Source organism: Oryzias latipes, chromosome 11, assembly GCF_002234675.1.
Source record: "Oryzias latipes chromosome 11, ASM223467v1".
Classification (NCBI taxonomy): domain Eukaryota; kingdom Metazoa; phylum Chordata; class Actinopteri; order Beloniformes; family Adrianichthyidae; genus Oryzias; species Oryzias latipes.
Window position 1 is genome coordinate 12,443,199 of NC_019869.2, and position 21,878 is coordinate 12,465,076.

General features: G+C 36.5%; 1 protein-coding gene across 19 annotated transcripts in view; it reads left to right on the forward strand.

Annotated features, from left to right (window-relative positions):
* The window catches only part of adgrb2 (adhesion G protein-coupled receptor B2), a 320,439-nt gene that overhangs the window by 62,707 nt on the left and 235,854 nt on the right, over positions 1 to 21,878 (forward strand). For 2 of the 19 annotated variants that reach the window (XM_023959844.1, XM_023959845.1), the window contains one exon: positions 12,506 to 12,684. The exons of 16 other annotated variants lie outside the window; for them this stretch is intronic. The gene's annotated coding sequence lies outside the window, so the exon portion shown is untranslated. Of the gene's footprint in view, positions 1 to 10,194; positions 12,685 to 21,878 lie in introns of those variants that run through there. One more of the 19 variants, XM_023959846.1, reaches the window with a different exon arrangement.

A 21,878-nucleotide genomic window follows, 5' to 3' on the forward strand; every position in this document is an offset into this window, starting at 1 on the left:
CCCTGGCATTAACAAAAGCGAGTAAAGGAGGAGACCAGGAGGAGATTAAAGGCACTGAGGCAAAGAGAGGTGTAAGACGAGATGTGAGGAGAGAAGACAAAAGGGGAAAGAGGGAGAGCCGAGCCTTATCAGCATTTACTCATCCTTCAGTGGATGAAATTACCCTTCTCTGTCTCGCTATGTCTGCGGTCAGTGCTATCAGGCTGGGCTGAGGATTTGCAGTGGTCATAAATCTGTGTGTAGGTGTGGGTGTGTGTTTGTGTGCAGGTGACTGTATGCACGGCTGCATGGGCACAGGTGTGCGTTTGTGTTTGGCTCTACTGCTGTTAAGATGAAAGGACTTCATGGACAAAATAAAATGTGTGGAAATTAATCTGCGATGTGAGGACTAACCGGCCATAAATCAAACATTTGTGGATTTATCTCTGTGTGCGTGTGTGTGAGGTAAGGAGAAAAAGATAACAGCAGTTGGCTAAAACAAAAGCAAGTCCCCAAACACCTGAGTCACCTCAGCTATTATATCTTGGGGAGAAAATGAATAAAAATAAACCATATTTGGGGTTCTATTGCAAGGACAGTAAATTTGAGTTTTAATGTGTGACCAAAAAAATGTCAAATCCACTAGTGACAACTGTAAATTATAAATTAATCAGTAAATGATAGATCAAATGTTTGAATTTTGAGAATTGTGTATATATATATATATATATATATATATATATATATATATATATATATATATATATATATATATTTCCCCCAAAGAGTATGCCATTGATCCTACACTGACCCGAAGAGTATAGCATTGATGCTTTTTCGTTAAAAGGAAATAAACACAAAGCTTGTTTTGATTATCAGGATACAACTTTTTTGGTAAAATTTTTCAATAGGCAAGCATTTTTTATGATTAACTGGTTGTATTTTTAGCACTTGCTTTTTTTTGTGTGCGTTTTCCATCATTTGATCTGAAGATCACTGGTCAATTATTTTCCTCGTGAGACCTGGTATTCCTAGTGTTGGATCTGAATGTGTTTCTACTCTTAGCAGACTGTAGATTAGTTTGCATTGAAAGGCAAGTTAAAAGAGTCCTCGGGTTGATGAATTCTCTTTAGTAGTCAGACTGATTTAATTGCGTTGCACCACGATCCTGATGCCAATAAGAACGCTTTGATAAAACATAATCCCTTTGTTTAATCTTCATGTCTCGAGCACTTTTTCTATTTTACACGCAGCATCCCTTGGTTTGTGTTTTTCTCAATTTTCTCACCTAGTCTCCAGCAGCTTCTCTGTGTACACAGCAGAAATGTATTGTGCTTTCCAGCTTTTTTCCTTTCCTTGCCCCTCTAATTTGTTTCCTCTGTGTGCTGTGTGTGAAATGCTGAATTAGAAGTTGGGTAAAAGGAGCGCCTTGGAGCTAGAGACATCAATAGCTTCCTTTTAATTCTCAGAACTCTCCCCTTTCTCCACTTTCCTCCTTTTTCTCTATCCCCTCTTTCTCTCCCTCTTTTTTTGCCCTCATTATTAAAGCCAAATTGGCATGAAAGCCGGTGACCTCGACCATCCTCTTTTCTTTGCTCAAAGGTCCGTGTCAGAGGGAAGAATCGACAAGAAGACTGCTGTCTTTTTTTTGTCAAAGTACTTATTTCCTTCACATCTATTTTCCTTTTTTTCTTCTTCCCATTTTTAGTCTTCTTGTTATTTCAGCTAATGTTATTATGGCTAAAGTGTTTTGCACAAGTAGACTCTTGCTTGAGTCCCCTAAAAAAAATACCTTTTTTGTTGTTTATCTCCACTATTCTTTGACAGCGTTTCAGGTTGAACCTTTTTTTTTTTTACTCACTTGATGTGTAATAAGTCTCCTTACCAGCTTTACCTGCCGCCATCCCGACTGTCTCCTTTTGAAGAATCTTCGTGGTGACCCCGATTTTGGCAGGGCTCTCGCCGCGTTGCGATTTAACAATCAGACTGCTTTTTCATTTCTGTCTGTCTGACCTTGAAGGGCACTTCTCCCATTTTTATTTCCAAGATGCCTCCCTGATGTTTCTCTTACTTTGGAAAAAATAAAGAAATTTCACAATTCCGTAAGGAGGGCCCATTTTTGAAGTCCCTCTCGGCCAGGCAGGATTTGAGCACACCTGTCATTCGCTTTTCATAACTTTAAATATGAATTTTAAATACGTAGTATCAGTATCTTTATACTTCCCTGAGCATGAAGCTTTCTGCACACTCATACTCACACAATACACGTCTTTTGGGTTATTCATAAAGTGCACAGATCCAAAACTTATTTCCATCTCCTTTGTTCTCTACCTCCTCCTTGGCCTTTTTGTGGGTCTCTTGTCATACGTTCTTATGCCTTTGGTGTGACATCGATGAACAAGACAAAGGGGTAAAAAGTTTGAAACTGCAAAATCACAATATTTTACGCAGTTTGGTATTTTGCAAATTATATTTAATATGTTTGATAAATTTGGTCAACCCATTGGAACTTTTAATCTCTGCTTCTAGTCCTGCCCATGTCTGACTCTATGTCGGCATTCTGCATCTCTGTGAATATGTTGTGTCCCTCTGGGAGTATTTACATATTAGGTTTGAGTCCATGATTATTTTCGACTTGACTGCTATGTTGTACTCAGATGAGCTGAAGCGCTAATATAATTGCCAATTAAATTAAGGAGTCGAGCTTTCCTCACATCCCCTGGTGATAGTGCACAGTGTCTCCTGAAGTGCTCCACACACAATCGGTACTGTGCAAACAGCCTCCCTAAAGCAATTCATTTCCAAAATTATTAGTTTTAAATATGGATTTAACAGATCTTTCACTGTCACCGTTGAGGCATTTCTTAATGAATATGCATATGTGACAGAACTCACTAGTGTCTGAAATTCAATCCAGCTGATTCAACTGGAAAGAGCAAGTTAGCAACTATGCTATAGGAGCAGTTTATAGAGCTTTAGTTTTCTGTGTAGTCATGTATTTTACTTCTACAGAAAAGTAATTGTTGGAATTGAATTGGTTTGGAGTATTTAACACAGTTAATGTAAAAATATCAGAATTTCATTGGTTACCAATATTTTCTCTGAAGTGTGGAGGTATAGAAGACAAGGCTTATTTTATCTGTATGAATTTTCGATAACATATGGATCCACCTTGCCTGATTTGTGATGTTATACCCAATCTACAGTATATGAATCCACCCTGCTCACAAGACTCAAATTTGTGGCTTGCTAGGTAGCAGTAGTATAGGTTTTAGGTAAACTGTTGCTGCAGGTGAAATACTAATGCTGATAAAGTGTGCAAAAACCAAAAAAAAAAAAAATATTAATAATAATCATGGTGATCTTTGAATCTGTTGGGAACTGTTGGCAACCTGAGATATCCCATGTAAAAAAAAATCGTTTTAAGATGAAGATTTTCTTATCACTTCATTTTCGATTTGAAACTACAGTCTTGCACATACTGAACAAAGTAATTTGGCTCAACGTTGGTTTGACAGATTCTCTTGAGCCTGCTTTCTTTGGTAGGGGTGTGGCCTTCCAACAAGCTCACTCCCAATTGGGCAAAGTCGTTACCATACAAACAATGACTCAGACCTACGTGGATCAATCGCTGCTTACTGACGCTGTCTGGCTGTTTTGTCCAGAAAAAAATCAGCAAATGATACATCTTCATTTTGTCTAAGCCAGAAGTGAGCCATTTTCTATGGGTGGCGTCATACTCCCTCATTCCAGTTCTCATTTATTGGTAAATACACTGGAGGCCAAACAATGTCAGAATAAACCGGGTTAGTAATGAAATTACAACAAACCAAGTAAACCATTTGCAGTTGCTGTACTGTCAGTTGAATTTAAGTATTTTGGCATTTTAGTGAAATGAGCAAATCAGATTAATACGTGTTTGCAACGTTGTAGGGCTGTGACTTTTTTGTTTTTTAAACAATTTTTTTTGTTGTTTTTTTTGTAAAATACTGAACTCTTGGTTGATAAGTGGTGATGAATTTTAAACAGTCTTTGTCAATGTAATACAGTGATCCCTTGCTATAACGCGGTTTACTTTTCATGGTTTCGCTACTTCACGGATTTGCATCATGCATTGTGTTCTGCATTCTGACTGGCTAAAAAGTCACTCCGCTTCTTCTCTACCTGTGCGTCAATAACGTTGCAGTTTAATATGTACACATACGTAAATCAGCTTGCCAAATTTACAGTACGTATGTGCAAATTCTCTTGCAATTTCGAGTTTCTCTAAAACCCATAGAAAAAAGAGCAACAACAACTGCCTATCACTATGTTCTTCTCCCGAACAAACACAGCTGCACCGTGGGCTTCAAAAGAAGAAAACACTGCAGAGCGGAGTCAGGATGCAGCAGCTCAGTCTGTAGAGCAGTAAAATACACCCGAGTCACTATTTGTCCCACTGTACTTTGTATCTTTTTATAATCATTTTAAATTTTCTCCTGTTTTATCCAATTACTCTTGGGTCGCGGTGGGCGGGGCTAATCTCCGCGATTTGAAGCCTTCTATTCACATTGTTGATTAAAATTATTATTTGACAGTACATTACAGAAGTTATTTGTTAAAAAAAACGTTTCTAAAGTACTTTTATTTGTGAAACAAATGCTTGAGCCTGTAAAATGGTCTGTTCTTTCTTTTCAATGTATAACAGAGTATTTAATTGTATAATAATTGTAAGAAAAAACAAAGGTTTCTACTTCACGGATTTTGCCTATCACGGGTTCTTTTTGGAACGTAACCCCCGCGAAAAACAAGGGTTTACTGTACAGTACATGCTGCAAATTCTTTTTTTTTAAATATATAACAAGCAATGAGTAAACGTTAAAAGTGCAGCAACCTAAAACTTGGAGAGAAGAAAGTTCCTTTGCAAAGTGAGTGTACTTGGACCTGATCCTGATCCCCACCTTTCCCTTCGTGCAGGCCCAACTACACTGGGTAGTCTACATTAATTTGTGAAACAGCTTTCTCCTCAGCTTTCAAAACTACTCTGCCTTGCCCATTACTGCCCTCCCAATGGGAGGGAGGTTTGTTTAGCTGCGCTCCAATGGGAGTGGATGTTGTTTGAAGGGCTGCCATTTCAATCAGTTTTGTTGTTCATCTGTTGTTGTCTTTTGGGGAACCTGCCCAGGCTTATCGCCAGGGGCACACATGTGGTTCATCACGCCTGTAATTGGATTTGATTTTGTGTTCCCCACTTTTTCCTTATGTTCAATTTCGCAAAGTGTGCCACTGAAGACGTGTGCAAAGAATGATAAAAGAAAGATGAAGGGGACTGAGTGCTGTTGGCTTACATGCTAAGCGCAAATTAAAAGTTCATACTGTCGGTTTTATTTAACAGATTAGGATGCAGAGGTTCAGCACACGTTCATTTTCCATTGTGCCCACCTGAGCTTATCAGATGAATAGAAGCTGGTGTATACATCATGCAAGGTAAATCAATTATAATTTAGTTTTTCTCACCGAAGTGATGAGGGACTGGTCAGGCCATCTTCCTGAAATAAAGTGTGAAAGAAGACAGATGACAGCCAGCTGTGGCAGCCTGGGCTAATAGGAATGGCCCCACAACCCAACAACCACTTCTGCACAAATGGTGTACTAGATTGTGAGTGTTTGAAAAAGTATGGCTCTCAAATCAAGTTGTTAAAGGTCAATGTCTTTTTGTCCTACACAGTTTATTTTCACTCAAAACTGTACTGGATGCGCTACTTGTACAAGGAAAATACAAGGGATTCTAATGCTTTTCACCTTTTTGTCTTATAGTGACTGACACAATAAAATGCTGTATCCAATGTTATGTTTGTTTTCCTATAATATCCTGCTAAAATGACAACAGAATGTTGGTCTAACTAAATACAAAAAAGAAGGAAATATTGTTAAAGTTAACAATATTGTCTCTAAGATGTATTTTCTTTCTGGTTGCACCAATATAGCATTTTCACCTGTACAACTTTATAGCAATTTCCTTTTGGTAATATGAGTATTGTTAGCAGTGTAGAGGACACTTACTGACAAAGACTTTTAGAGTTCCTTTACTTTGTATTTTCTGCACTATATGGCACACTTAAAAAGCCTTCAAAGAAGGCTTAAAAAAAGTGCCTTATATCCCTAAGTGCCTTTTTGTGTATTGATTCTGGTTGTGCTTACCGATGTCAAAGCACATGTTGAGAGATACACACCGCTCTGTCAAAATGTTTGGATTTTTTATGTTACGAACAAGGATGGGAGTTAGCATAGTCACAGTACGGTTTGTTTTAGCTGTATCAGTCTGTTTGTTGACGTGTTGCAAACAAGACTGGGAGTTATGTCGTAAAAACCACAAACGTAGCTAATGTGTAGCATGTTACAAACAAGTTTTAATGTTAGTGTGAACCCAGTTAAGAGAGTCTGACTGACTGACTTTTGTCTTGCTTGTTCCGCCTCATAGTTCAGTGCACCTTATGTATGAGATGAGTTCAAAAATAAAGCATTTGCTGACGGTTCATCCTATTGTCTGGTCCATCCTATCATGTGAAAAATACAATAATTAGGATCAATTTGTAGACTGAAAGATCATTGGACCGTCTTCCTTCACTCCATCCAAAGGACAAGAGAGCAGTCTATTTATGTTCATAGATGGATTTTTTTTTTTGACAGTTGGAGACACAGAGCAATCATTGAAATTTCTGAAGCGGGAGTTGCAATGCACATCCCCTTTTTGGGTCAAATAAACTAGATATTGTGACACAACTTCAACGGTCTTTGATATAGTCACGGAGAATTGGTCCATCCCATATCACCTTGGTAATGTTTGGCACCAGAAGCAGACTTTTGAAATGAAAACGATTGATAAATCCACCCTGCTTTCACAGTCTTTTGCCTTTTTAAGCTGTGCATTAGAGAAGAAAAAAAAAGTCTGCTTGATTCCCTACAAAGAATCAAATCTTCTGAATTATCATATTTTCTATGTAAGTAAATAGAGCATGTCTGTGCAGAGATCTATAAGAAAACTTTAGACTCTGACTCCAATATAGCAACAAAACCAGAGACAAGGTTCACTGCTGGTGAAGCACTGATGTCATCAGTCATATTTTAAAAACATGTGAACCCTACAGAGTAGTTTATTCACCATTTGATTGGCAACAGTTAAAGTTTGCTGTTTAACATTTCATTTCAACATTTTTCATCCGTTTACAAACTGTTGCATAGAGGAAAAAAATCACTACAATTGTTATTAGGGACTTACTTATATCTATAAATAAATTCCATGTGCCGCTCCTTCTAAAACACATGGATAACCTATTTGAAAAGTGCTCCTTTTCTTTCTTCAGTTTTAAAACTCTCGGTCTCAATGCGGAAAACTGCCAGTGACGTGTCTCCACAAATTCCTGGGTTTAAACCCCTAATCCTCCATTTAGAAAATGATGCCAAACAATATTAAAGAACAATTGGATGGCTGCACTTCACTTGCTACCGCAGATTCTATTATTCTTTAGTCGTGGTGTCCCGTTCTCTGGGATCATTAGCGTCCTCTGCCTTGAGGCAGGCGTACTGCGTGCCTTAACTACTGTATTTCTAATGTGCATTTTTGGATACAAAAAGACTAAATGGGTATCAAACTGGCACCAATAGGACAGTTGGTGAGAAACAGAAAAATGAAGTCATAAAAAATAAAGCGTCTTTTATAACAATAGAAAAGACCAAATTGGTAAAGCACATGCGTCAGTCAGTGTGTGCGGCACAGTCTGGGCACATGTAAGGCATGGGCAGCCTGCTGCCTTCTCATGTATTTGAACCATTGACAGGGGTTTGAACAGGAAATTCCTAAATTTGCTGCTTTTATTTATTTATTTATTTATTTTTGTTTTTTTACCAAAAAATGTTGAAACCCCACACAGAAAAAAGTAATCATAATGGGACATGTCTAAAAACAATAAATGCTTTTTATTTTTAGTAAAAATGAAAAGTTTATTTAACCCTTTTCAAGTGATGTATTTTTTTAAAGTTATATTTTGCAGGTGAGACAAAGCCTCACCTGCCTCCCATGACTGCACGTCACTGACTAAAATGCTGCAAGGCACAAAATGGTTCCACCAGTTTTGGTATTTTAAACAGATAGGATTTTCTTTTTTATATGAAGTTTTTCTTCCAGATACAGACACTTCACCCTAACCTTCCTTGCCCCAAATGGATCACAGCTGTTGTAGCTGCACAAAGAAAATTAAAACAATATTTCTCAGCTGGATTTAATGCTCCTGATTGATGCACAATTAGTTTTCATTACATGAGGTTGCACTTGGTAAAATGTAATTGAAAACATTTAATGCCAATCCAATGTGAAATGTCTCGAGAACACAGTCATTTCTCAGCTGATTTTAAAACGTTTGCTTAAGAAAAGTCACTTTTGGAACAGCAAGAACAGTTTTTGAAGTTTTTTCAGAGTTTATCCTGATTTAAAAATACAACTACGAAAGTATTTTTCTTTAGTTAAAAAAATTATATATTTTAGACAAGTTATTTTTAGTGTTTTAAAACATTCAAGGAAACATTTTATATTGAAAATAATCCTATTCAACAGAAAGCAAACTAAGAAAAAAACGGCTTTCATCTGAATAGGAATGTTTGAATCACTGAAAGTCAAAAAAATGTTATGACAGAATAGAGTTTGAAGCACAACGGGGTAAGAATGTCATGAAGTGCATCAAGAGAAAAGGAAAAGCAGCAAACAAATTTATAACACAACAGTGGAAGTCATTGCTTGGAGCAATTTAAGCAACTGCTATTAGTCAAGTTGCATGTTTTTCTGAAATGACTTAGAAGCTTCCTCCCTGATGATGCAGATTTAGCCTCAAGCAAAGGAAGCAGTTGCTTTTGGACCTCACTGTCATAGATCAAATTTGATAACCTCTTTTATGTTTTCTTTTGGACCAAATGTAATGTAGACTTTTTTTTTTTTTCTGCTGTTGTGCTTTTACTACCAACAAAACCTGAATAACAGTGGTTTGCCTTCATTATTACACTGCTGTCATGGCACCAAATGACTGCAGAAACAACATAATTATAGTAACTGTATGCAGCTTTCACAGCTGGTATACAAAGTAACACAATTTGGCTCTCTTTTAATTCTGAATAATGTGGCTTTTTTATTTCAGTTTTTGAATAAAAAAGCAACATGTTTAAAAAAAGTTGAAAGTTTCTGTTCTTTATCCCATTTTCTGATTGGAGAGATGTTGGAGCTTGAGGTCATGATGTACTAGTTCTACAGAAAAAGAAAAAAATAATTGTTAAAAAAAAAAAAAAAAAGCATTGTGTCCCATCAAGGTACAAGCTGGTTCAGCACAGCTGTGTCCTTGGCTCCCCATGACTCTGTTGTTAATGTTCCATGTGTGCTGCAGGTACAAGGCCAAACATATGAGTCTGTACTTACCCTTCGACTCTAAACATGTGTTGGTGACAGAATCTGGATCAAGCTTTAGTTTGCCTACTATGTAGTGCGAAAGGTAATTTTAAACAGGTTATTTTCATAAATTTTTACAGAATAAAGCTGAAGAACTTTTTTTTTAAATAACAGTATCAGAGCACTAAAACAGTTGAAAAGTTAATTTAGATTTTAGTAGAAATTAAAACAACTTTATGTACAACAAAAATGAGATGATCTCAGCGTTCAAGTAGGCTATAGAATAGGAAATTGCGTTTTGTGCAATTTTTGACACACTTTGCTGCAGAACTTGTAAAGGTCCTTCTCCAACTACCATAATAACTAAGAAATAAAAATACATTTGTACTAAAGTTTTGCCAAGTTTTGGGACACCAAGAGGACTTACAAAAAGATTGCCAGATAGTACATGATTAGAAAACTTTGTCTGGTCAGATGAGTCTCCATTTTTGCTGCAACGTTTGGATGGTAGGGTCAGAACATACACATATATATATATATATATATATATATATATATATATATATATATATATATATATATATATATATATATATATATATATATATATATATATATATATTCTTCTTCCACTTTCGGCTTCTCCCATCCGGGGTCGCCACAGCGAACGAGTCGCATGGTAGATTTGGCAATGTTTTACGCCGGATGCCCTTCCTGACGCAACCTTCTCAAACCGGGCTTGGAACCGGCAGAGGTAGAGAAGGGAACAGGGAGCAGCCCGGAGTCGAACCCTGGTTTCACGGACAGCAGGCGCTGCAAACCAGCACGAGCTAAACCGGCTGCTATATATATATATATTTTAATACTGTAAATTTTTTTTTTAATGTTTGAGATATGTTCCTGTCCCTATAGGGCTCACCCTTAGAAGAGAAAAGGTGAAAATTAAAGCTCTGAAGAGTTCCTGAAAAAAAAAAAAAAAAAAAAAAAAAAAAAAAAAACTTGGCCGATATGTTTTTCATTCTCAAACGGACAACAGATGCAACAGTGTAGCTCAAGGAGGGACAGCAGAGTTCGCTCAGTCGAAGCTTAAAAAAAGACAAGAAAGAAAAGGTAAATCTTAGCTAAACCAAAGGTTAGATGAATAAGTTTGTCATTTTCAAATAGTTTGTATTTTCTTTAAATGCAGACATAATGAGAAAGCTGGTGTTATATGTTGTTTATTTTATACAGATGCAAGACAATCTCGAAAACAGATATTAACATGAGATTCTTTTGTATTTTTTTGCTATTTCCACAACAGCCATTTTCAATCAAGCTTTTTATTGTGATGGAAAAAAACATGCTGAGCTAGAAATGACTATGTCAGTGTGGTAATTACATTTACTGGGCTGCTAGAACTTAAAATACTATGTCTTAGGTTTAATAGCCAAACAAAACACATCATTCACCAAATCATTAGTACACAAAGACGACAATATAAATAAAACTCAAGCAGAAAAATCATGATTGTGCTGTAGAATTGTAATCAAAGATTTAATTAAAATGGATACAAAGCAGTGTTTTATTTAAACAATTCAAAATGAACATTTTGATTAAAAAACATGTATTCTAAATTTACTAAATAGTTATATTATATGTTTAACAACATTTACTTTTGAATAATGACAATTATTGTCCTTTGAATGTTGGACCAGAAAGATGAGAACAGGAAATTATTTGAAAACTTTAATCGCTGTCAAGAAATGTTTCCACAACCAGTGGAAAGGTTAAAAAAAAAAAAGAAAAAAATTACAAAGCAAAGAGTGTTATCAATACATGACATACTGTTTGGGAAATGTATCATTATATATTTTTTTTCCTTTCTTTAAATGATTTCAGTTTCACAATATGTATATTATTGGTCACTTTCCATCAGAAAACCACAATAATATGACTTTTTTGATTAAACCCTTTTTGCTGACCCTATTCCCAGATGTAAAGGGCTCAAAAGGTTTGCCCTCATACAAAATTTTCTTCAGAATAAAGGGTTTGAGATGTAATATCTGTAGGAATTCCATCAAGGTTCAGCCTTTCTGATCAACAGGATGCTGTGACCTAAAACAGCTCTAAGTTATCTAAGTTATTTCTTTGACATGTGTTTGAGATGGTTTTTACTGTCAGACCAATTGAGCTAAAAAAAGTATGCAAGCACCAATACACTCTTATCTAAAATAGAACCCTGTTCTCTCACAGTTTCCAAACTATTTCATATATAATTTTTTTTACACCTAGGAAAAGTGTAATTAGAGGGAAAAAAAAGACCCAGTTCTACTGAGTGGTACACTTCAAATCGGACCAGACAGTTTGTGTTGGCAGATGTTTTGGCAACGGCAGAATAGCGTGTGTTCCGGCATGAGACGCATGCCAATGAATTTAATAAAGAGAGGGGAAACAAAGGGCATCAGTGGAGGAATCAAAGGCATCAAGAATTTTGTGGGTGTTAAACCATATCAGGCATACAACCATCTTCCAGACTCTCTAAATTCCTTGACCAAATATTTTTTTCTTGATCTCTATTTATCCAAGGTAATTTTCTATGATTGTTTGTTTAATCAATGTCAAGACTAAACTTAGGTCATGGTTGTGTTGGGGGGGGCAGGTTGTGTCTTAAATAGACATCGTTATAAGACTACCAAGGGGGATGTATGGTGTCCATTTGGAAAAAAAAACATACCAGCCAAGTTTTTTCCTTTGAATTTGGCCTTTCATGGACTGTTCAGAGATTTCATTTTCACCTTTCTCTTCTGATTCCTGTACTCTGCTGTATACACAATCACACACACAAACACTCATTTTCTCTTTCTCTGTTCCTTTGGCCAGTGCTGAGTCAGGGTTAGTCAGGGACCAAAGTAACAGACAAAGAGCTGACAGCACCAGGTCATTTAGCTTGCAGCAAAAAGGTGCATCGGTTGACAAAAAGAGCATCTAGGCTGCGGCACGTCTTGAAGCATTTCATGGAGCATTTTGGTTTCAGGTTCTCTTGATGCTTACTGCATCAAAAAAAACAAAGTGCACTCTCTTCTGTTTATTTCTGTTTTCACAGCAGGAATCACACTCGCCCATCTTGTTTTATCGTAGGTGTACTTTAGTTCTGCACCCAGATGAAACACAAGAGAAGAAGACACTTTGAGGCAGCAACCTCAAGAGACGGTTCCTCCTTATCTCATCATTGATTGGCTGCTGGATTAGCCACACGCTTTGACCAGTGTGTGCTATCGACAGGCTGCCTGTCACAGTCAAGAGTACCCTCCAAAGCAGTGAGTAGATCTCAATGGACTGAGTGTGGGGGATGGTGGAATGGGATCAAATTAAATGATGTCTTCCTATACTATTGATCTCACTGCGTACATCACCTTTGCTTTACCCTCTTAAAAATATTATTTGTTCCCCATATGAGCATAAGAAAATATGATCGTTTGGTTGTCTTCATAAAGATAATCATGGGTCAATTCCTGCAGGACATTGTGTACGGAATCATTGTAGAAGAAAAGGTAAAGATAACTGGTAATGATGCATTGATGGATCACAGTTGGTGATCAACAAGAAAACTAGTGGGCAATAAGGAAATGGCTGTCACCCCCCTCCCCCCTCTCTTCCCAGTGAAAATTGACTTTTCTACCTCGTTAACTTGTCCACAAATCATGAGTAAAACAAATATGGAACTCCATGACAAAGCATCTCTGCGTAAGAGCTGATTCATGACAAATTTGGACAACTAGGGTTTGATATTTCACTGTAAAAAGAGAACTGTTCCATCAAGTTGCATTGTGGGACTTGATAGTTAGGGTTAAAAGACAGAAACCAGGTGAGTTGTTAATTATTATGATTTCATTTATGTAGTCAGGCCAGCTGCTTAGCAAGTAATATCGGTTAAGAATTAACTGGTCTTATTTAGATTTTTGTAAATTGTTCATTTATTTATTTATTTATTTTATTTGTTGCTAATTTATTGTGGTTTGGAAATGTATTTATACTTTTTTGAGGCAGTTGTTTCCCCAAAAGACATGCTGTGCAGATTCTCAATGGTTGTTACCAAGCTGCCGGTGTTGATTTTGTGGAGCAGAGCTAGTAAGATCCTTGAAAGACCTGTTCCAATGAAAATCTTTTTTTTTTTTTTTTTGGTGGTGTTCTTGCGGCAGTTTACTGATGACGGAAGACATATTTGTAGAAAATTAAGATTAAAGTTGCATCTCTGAGTATTTATTTTTTCAAATTCTTGGGAATCAGGTGGAGACGAAAAAAGCATTGTTTCAAATTGCATTTAGGTGGGATGTAAAAAACTACAACGGCAAACCGGAAGCTCCTTGCTCCGCTACATTCTGCATGCACTTGGAGACAAATATAAATCCAGGTACGACTTTGTTTTCCTCGTCTGATCTAGTACCTGGGTCAAAAGTATGGCTGGATAGCTCCAATATAGCTCACTATTTTTGTTATTCTTGTTGCAGCAGTGATTTTTGGTTAGGGGTGTGAGGGGCTGTAAGCTATGAGAGATTTTATACAGATGGATGAGGAAAAGTAGGGGTGGGCCTACTCTGCACCCATGGTCCCGCCTACATCTGAGAGGCGAATTTCCAATGAACTCCCACCGCTCTGTAGAAACTAGTAGAAAACAACAGAAAAAAAAAATGTGGCTTAAAATTGCATAATTATAAGTAAAAGATCACTGGGAACACTTTTACTAAAGATCAAAAGTTGATTGTCTTTAAGTTTGTTGTGTGCATGTATATATGTGTGATGGTGTTCGTATTATCTTCTCTTTAAAATCAGCACGAGTGCTTAGAGCTCTGCCTCCTGAAACACACTGGGGTCGGTGGGTTTCCCTGGCGCACCAATGCCGGTCTGGTGATGCAGATAAACTTCAGCCCTAAAGGAGGGACTAGTGGCAACATCCACTTTCCTTCCACTTAGTTCACTCTTACTGCCTCTCCTCCCTTCCCTTGTTCCCTCTCTGCAGCTCAGTATCTTTCATGTTGCTCTGTGACTTGCATCCTTCCATGTTCTTGTTTACCCCTCATGCTTTTTAAAGCTCCCTTTATGGCCCTTCTTAATTGTAACTGTAAACACAAAATGTCTGTTGGTCGGATTGTAGACCAATCGTTTTGACATTCCTGCAAGATTAACAGGCATGAGTGCCTTTATTTAGTTTATTTCTATTGTTTGTGTTGCGAAAGCACCCCAGAATGCTCTAATATTAAAAAAATGCCTGCCTTTGATCAAAAGTGATGGTTCAGTACAGATTTTTTCTTAAAGTAGGGCTGTGTTACTTGTTTTGGTTTATTTCCCCAGCAGCAATCAGTGATGCTTTCAGTTTGGAGATCTAAGAAGAACAAGAATCAGAAAACATAGAAGTCCACCAAAAACATGTAATTATTTAGTATTTTGTCCTCGACACTTTAATCCAGAATGTTTTAACTATATTTTTCTCTCAGAATTTTAGACGATTTGGGTTGAGCTTTTTGGCTACAAAAATAATATTTATATAATGTTTTCATTTTACATATAATTTTTGTGTATGGTTACATTTGAACTTTAGTTTTTATTTAAATAAATGCATTTTCTTTTTAATATTACATTAAAATTGTCAGTTATGGACTTTATTGATTATTTTTTTCTTCATTTATCATCTAAACAGAGGAAAGGCTTTGAGAGACGAAGTCCCAATTACATTTGAGTAAGATGTGGAGCAATATCTGCACATTTTTGGTTAAATGTTCCCTAAGAAAGTGACTATTCACATATTATTTTGAAATATGTGCGGTCAGCCCTAAACCTTTTCCTTGGCTGCACAGACCCAGAGGAAGGGTTAAGGTTAGGATTATGGTTGGTTGTATCTCTTAAGTTTGGACAACATTGTTACGCGCCTTTTAATGTCTAGGAGTACGTCAAGGGGCGTAACATAAAAAATAAAGTTTTGGGCACCCCATTTAAATGAAGAAATACAAACAAATGTCTCCTTACAAAAATGACACACTTTTATTAAAAAATAAACAAACAACAACCAACAATAAATAAAAGTGAAGCAAAAAGGCTTCAGGGTGAACCAAGGCCAAAATAACAAACAACCCTCCCCCCTAACTGAAACATGTAATCTTTCCTAAATGAAAGAAAAGGGAAATCAAGGACAAAACACTAAAGAAAAAGGCAGTTCACCCCTACAGCTTTACTTAACATAACTACAACCAAAAGACTAAACAGAGTGGGCACAAAACCACAAAAACTACAAAATACTAAAACACAACACTAAAGTGCAACACAACTAAACAGGTGGTGGAGTCCAAAACAAAATGGCGAAGAGGGGACATGCTGCAGTGGAGACTTGTTGCTGCAAGGCTCCCTTCTCACAGACCGGAGGTCCATGTGGTGCATTTAAAGGCTGCCTCCATCAGGTTGGGTCCAATGGGAGGCCACACCCTTCCCAGCACACCTGAAAATAATCCCACATGGACATACAAACAAAAATATCCACAAAAACCACAGAAGTCCCACTTTGATACAAATCAATACACAAAACACAGAACAGAACTAAGCAAAACCAAATACGGACACAGCCGTAAAAACATGAATTTCCATCACCTTTTGTGCTGGTTGCACGTAAATACTTGCGAGCAACATCAGCCTTTCCCTAAATGTGCAGGACAACTGAAATAGAAGGTTTGCTAGAGGTTTAGGACTCTTACAGACCTCTGTAATAATGCTGATTTGTTACCAACCCAAGCTGCCCAGTACTTTGTTAACCTCTCAGAAAGCCTGTCCATTTTTACTTGAAATACCATTTTCCCATTTAAATTACACATAGTGTTGCGCTGTTGTGAAATGACTTTTTTTCCCTGCCTGAGGCAAAATAATTTCAAAACTTACTACTATTGTACAATTAAATGAACTGAAGGTAGTCTCTTGTAATGTAGCTAACTTGATTTGTTTGTGGCTGTCAGGTGTCTTTATCGTACATAATTATTGCAATACTGCTGTATCCAAGTAGTTCTAAACACGGATCAATATTCTACCAGTTTACGCCAGTTGTAAATGTCTAACAGTAGGGGTCCAATTAAGCAAACTCCTGGCCAATCCCAAGACAGAATCTTGGAAAATAAGGCAGCAATAAAACTAAGTTGTATTTGTGTTCTCTGCCAGCCAGAAATATGGTTTCATTTGAGGCTAAAGGGCAGGAAATAGTTTTAGGATAGCAGCTTTGGCACAAAGAATGAAATGCCCATCTTGCATTGCGAGCTTGTCTCTATCTCATTATTTATAGTTTTTTTTTTTCTTTTTTTATTGTTTCTCCATCTGTATGATTGCAATTAATTAAATTTACAAATATTAGTTTAATCACCTTTTCATTCTGTTTTATGCATTTCCCTCTCATAGATTTTTTTTTTGTTTTTTTGCAGCTTTTGTATCCATTGAAGTCATTTTGTTGGTAATACAACTTCATCCAGAGTCCTCAGAGTCCTCTCTTTCACAGCACTTCTCTGACCATTTTTGTCCTTTCGTGAGAAATGTCTTTCATGTTATTGCCAAGGTTTTAAGACATTCATAAGTCCTATTTGTAAAATACTACAGCTGCTAACGACGTATTTGTCATGAAATTTGACATAAATGTCTGCATTCTTGATTGAGCATGACTTGTAAACCGTCCCAGTTTTTTTAGCTTCTCACCAAGGGTCTATAGGGGGAAAAAAAGAGAGGATTTTTTTGTGTAACTTCATACATTTGGTAATTTTTATATGAGTTTGGATCTTAGATGAAAGTTTTCAGACTTCAATTTCTAACTTGTAGCAGATGTCATGCTCTGTATGTTCATGTTCAGGGAAGATGTACTTTGTGTCACATCACTAATTTCCTTAACTTCAATGCTTTTGCAAAGACTAAGTCAAAGCCTCCTTCCTCACTGGAAAATTTCCTGGCCTAATGTTTTTGCCTCTGATGAGAAAGTTCACCTTTCAAGAAAGAGGCTTTTTCTTGTTGTGCCTTCCCTTTTCTCTACACTCTTCTGCCAGGTTTTCTTCACATTTCAGTCAGGGCACAAGGCGAAGAGAAGAAGTGAAGCGGACAAGAAAAATACCCCCTTTGAAAGACAGGTCTGGATAAATAAAGAAGAAGTATAGTCAACTCTACCGAAGGGGGAAGGCTGCAGAGAGACGAGGGATGAAAGTGTTTTGTTTTTTTTTCCTGTCAGATTTTTGATGACAAAGAAACGGGAGGGGAGTGGGGACAAAAAAGTAAAAGGACAGGGGAGGGGATGAAGAGATGTGTGCAGGATACAGAGGGCAATAATGACAGATGGGGCACAATATTATGTCGGAGAAAGAGACTAGGTCAAATGCAACATGGTCTTTACAGCCTTTAATAGACATTGACTCTGTGGTTACGGTTATAGGTATTGCACTGATAGTACTCCTTATATTGTTAGTCAAATCACAGCCTTCTCTTTGAAAACATAATGCTGCAAAAATGTATGGATAGTTGAGGAAAAAGAATCTACTGGATAGGCTCTGATCTGCGTCAAACATGTTAACTCCAGACTGCTGGTCCTTGAGAAGTACAAGGTTAAAATTATATTTAATCTAATTCACATGTGTGAGATAAAATGAAAATGGCCTTATCCCAAACAATATATAAAGTATAAGACATTTGCTCAAAACGTTTCTTAGCAACGAAACCTTAAATAAACTGCATCCACTGCTGTTCAGTACAAATTTCCACACTGAGAAACAACTGTCAGAACTGTCAATGCTCAGTCAATTGATAAGCTCAGGGCTTGATGATATGCAAATAAAAAAAATAAAAAATAAAAACTTTGTCTAATACAGCTTTAAGGAACATCCTATGGTGTACTAATCAGTGTCCTCTGGGAAATACCAAATATAAACAAGATTTTTCAGGAAAGATTTGAGAAGAGTAAAAGTTGCTTAGTCATTCTACAAAACAGTGGAAACTCAGATGTAGATTTTTAAAATTGTGTTTATTGCAAATGCATTGTGTATTTCAAGTATTTTGCCGGTAAACACATGTCACTTTCTGTGAATTATTTTCACATTGATGTGCTAAGAATCACTGAAATGTTCAATGAAAAATGCTCCCAATATATATATATATATATATATATATATATATATATATATATATACACACACACATCTTTAATTTTGGGTCAGTGAAACAGATGAACTGCACCATGCGGTCCACATGTTTGCTCAAGCACTTACTTATTATTGACAGCTTTGTGTTTTTTAGGGGTGTTTTGCTTTAAATTATGGGAGTGTAAATGTTAACAAAAACATTAAACTAAGTCATTTTACATTGATTATATGTTACATTTCAATGACAGGTTTTTACCATATTTTTAACATGTCGAACACTACTTTTGCAGTCTAATTAATTCCAGGTCAAGTTTTTTAAAGGAAGACCAAAAAATAAAAATTAAATACAGAAGGTATAGTAAACCCTTTTTATGAGTTTTATCATTGACTGTATATAAGAACTGGACTGAGTGTGACATCACCCATAGAAAATCACTTGCCTCTAGCTCCAATGAAAAAAAGTCAGTTCAAGTGCCATTTTTTTGCCATACGATTATGTTTGAGCCAGATGAAATCATTAAGCAGTGAATATCGGTCTTGGGTAACATTTCCATGGAAACCACTCAAACTTATCAGGAGTGAGCTTGTTGGAAGCCTACAGCCCTACCTCTGAGTTTGGAATAATCTGTCAATCAAATGCTTTGAACATTCAACATGGGGGCCAGCTCAAAGTTGAAAGCTCATACTTTTATTGAAGCATCTGAAAGGTGAGTATATTACTTGAATAACTTGCAATAAAGCAAATGTATAAACATTTAGGAGTAGCAACAATGTGTTAAAAAAGGTTATGGGTATTCTGAAAAATGTAACGACTGCTGTTTATTTCTCAAAAAAGGTCTATAGGATTTTGGCTTCTTGGAGCCAGTGGGTACTTTCTGTTTGGAACACGATGGGTCGCTCAGTTCAGTTCTCATTTATAGTCAATTGTTTTTTCATCTTACATTTTATAAAGCCAGTATATCTCCTAAAATTGTTCAGGCTTACAACCAACTGTTTCAGTTTAAAGTTTGGCTGCCATTTTTATGTCTTTAACTGAAACCATATTTGGCAAGAAGCTGTGTTCTAAGCAGATTTTTGGCAAATCTAACTTCACCCTGTGTGACAGAGGGAAAAAACAAAACTGCAATACTTTTTTCTAACAAATATTGTACAGTATTTGTTTTCTTTGCACATTTGTTCTCACTGAGCTGTTGCTTTCAGGAGTGTTCTAAGGAACTGCCAACACAGCTGTGTATTCTGAGAGATTCATGTTTCTTTTCATCTTACAAAAACACTATTTGCAGATTTTACAACTGTAATTATGCTTTTTTTTTTTGTTTTGTTTGCCCTTATGTAGTTTTTGGGCTTGTTGGGTGTTTCTTGTAGATCATTTCAAGTTAATGTTTGGCAAATAACAGTGCACCGCTTTTTAATTCTATTGTAATATAATCTTCAAAAACATTATATTCAAAGCAATCGTATCACACTTCAATAGCAGAGAAAATTGAATGAAATATAACTTGCAATGATAGTTGTTGTGTAGCTCCCGATAGAAGCAGCAAGATTGAAGCAATGTTGTTTCAGTTTCTTGCCCATAGGATATACAAAGTACAAGTATTGGCAAAGTTTACATTGCGTTGCTTCTATGAGTAAAATAGAAACAGTACTAAAGTGAAATAGCTTTTAGGCAAAATTTGATGAAGGCTCAGGATAATTTGAACTGTTTAAGGTGAACTGTTTGCAGAACACAATGATAATAAACATAAACCCTTTTACGATAGAGACTGTTACTAGCGACACCTAAATTACACCCTCTTTGACTGACTGTAACTCTTCAAATTTACAGCTGATTCTGACAGGGAGAGAAGTACCTTTGCACATCGACTTTAGTAATGTAAAGTGTTGCACATCAACACAAAGTGCACGTCAGAATCAGCTGATTTACGTTGATTGCATATAAGCACTTTACTTCTGTAAAGTAATGCATATCCGCTTCAGAATCCGCTGGAATTATGCTAATGGCCTCAACAGATGAGAGTCAATGTCAGCACCAGAGCTAAACTCTGCTGTTAAAGGGTTAAATTAAAAGCAAAACAGTAAAGTACAATGTGGAAAAACAAAGTACCTCAAAAAGCTTTGCCTAAGTGGCTTTTTTTCTTCAAGTCAAGTCAAATTTCTCTCCTACCATGGAATCAAAACTTTTTACAGAGTTTATACACTAGAAATCTACCAGATTTTTTAAAATTAGTCTTACATCTTAGCACAGTGTGTGCACTTAAAAAAACATGTTAATGCTTCTTGATCATCCTTTTTTGAAATACAAATTTTAGGATTTTGTGTTTCTTTTCTTTGTGTGTTTCCTCTTAATTTTAACCCAGAAGGCAAATATCAATGTTAGGATATTGACCTATAAGAGTTGATTAACGCCCAAATGAACTGAATATACGAAAGTGCAATTTTCATTTATGTACAAGCATTTTGCATTTGGAAATTAAAAATGTCTGTAAATGTTACTTTTGAAAAGATATAGTAGCGCATATCCTCAGTTTTAATGCATCAACTCTATCTTGCAGGATTTTCCTCTAAGCTCAGGACATGTTTTCCACACAGAAATGCAAGCGACTCTCACAAAATCACACAGTCTGGAATTTTTAGGCCTCCACCTGCAGCGTCAGCTTTCTCTGCCTCCATTCCTGTCTTCTCCTTTATACCAAGCCATAAAAACAAGGAGAGGAAATGGAAAAGGAGAGGAGATAATGAAATAAAAACCTGATGTCTGGCATGGCTTCAAAGAGGGAGCCTGATCCACTGCAGCTAGGGAAGGGAAAAGATGTTGCACAAAGACAGAACAGCAACCGTCGCTTTCACAATCACGCCGCAACAAAATAGTAAAACCCTAATGGCTTTTACCAGGGCTTTCAAGATGAGCACTGTCTGATGAGTGTGAAGCAGTACTTTCTCATTAGAGACACACAACAGTAGTGAGGATGCTTTTATTTATTTAATTATAGTGCTCCAACACGAGGGAAGTCCAGCAGAAATGGCTGTGGTAAATTTTCACTCCTTTTGTTTGAATAGTTAAAAAAAATAAATGCAGTTTCAAAATGTAATCAATTGAGAGCAGTATTACCCAAAACCGCCTCTAATTGGAATTAATAAAATAGAAGAATCTAGCTGTCCCTACTAGCCATAGGATTACTCTCTATTGTTATATGGCTTTACCTTCCTGGTTTACCGCTTTTAGTGAAAAAAACAAAAAATGACTCGATCAAAATCAGATGTTTATTCCCGATCAGGGATCGGACATTTAATTTATTCTTATCATGATAGGCGCTTTAATAAACGATAAAAACTTTACGAGAGTCTGCATATCATGAACGCATCACAAC